The sequence below is a fragment of the Arachis hypogaea genome, chromosome 7 (assembly GCF_003086295.3).
Source record: "Arachis hypogaea cultivar Tifrunner chromosome 7, arahy.Tifrunner.gnm2.J5K5, whole genome shotgun sequence".
Lineage (NCBI taxonomy): Eukaryota > Viridiplantae > Streptophyta > Magnoliopsida > Fabales > Fabaceae > Arachis > Arachis hypogaea.
The window spans coordinates 44,542,639-44,543,617 of NC_092042.1; positions in this window are offsets into that span (position 1 = coordinate 44,542,639).

Below are 979 nucleotides of genomic sequence, written 5' to 3' on the forward strand. Positions count from 1 at the left end.
TTATTGTCTGAAATCTCTCAATGAATCAAAATAATAGCTATATTTTTAAATGTGGTGCTATTTTATGAATCTGTATACATTTGTGTATATAAAAATATTGCAGTTGTTATGTCTAAAAGAGATTTATAGCATATATATCTCTAGTAGGTTCAATAATTAATACCAATATCACACTTAATGACAATCATAAAATTGATTATATTTATTGTTCTTTCTGTAGTTTATACTTGCACATCAAGAAGATTAGCAATTGTGGAACAGTGCCGTCTAAAGATCTTATCTTTTGCGGCATTAGTAATTATTAATTAATTTTCTCAAAGATGATGCTTTTTTATATCTCGTTCAGTTCTTCATATAATCATGCCAAATTACTGTACATTAGATATCATTACTGTTGCTCATTACATATTAGTCATGTAAGAATCGGGTAATAATTCTGTTTTGGTGGTAGAGGAAAGAAAAAAGAAAAACAGTTCATCAAAATATGGTTCTATTACGGTCTGGGTCAAACTGACTGCGGGCCGACTCGACACGTAGACCACCTGACCCGAACGGTCAGGTGCGGATTGTCTAGCCACCGATCCGGACACGCGTCCTTTACAGCCCATTACTACAGTTGTATGAGGAAGTTTCGAGGAAGGTGGGTCTTCTCTGATGGGACCCACTTCTGACACAGTATATATGGGGAGGATTCTATCCCTCCCCCAAGGTATGTCATATACCACTTTATCCCTTTCTCGCCTGCACACTCAACTGACTTGGGCGTCGGAGTGTCTTTGCAGGTGACACCCCCCTCCGCGTCAAGAGCTCGGGACATCGGCTACACCAACTCCACCCTCGCGACCCGGTTTCAGGCTACACCCCACCTATCCATCCGAGGATTCCTCCGAACTGTCTGGTACCCGAGATACCGAACATTGGTGCCGTCTGTGGGGAGTAGCCTAAATGGAGATCGTGCAAGGTCCAGGGAACCATGGCC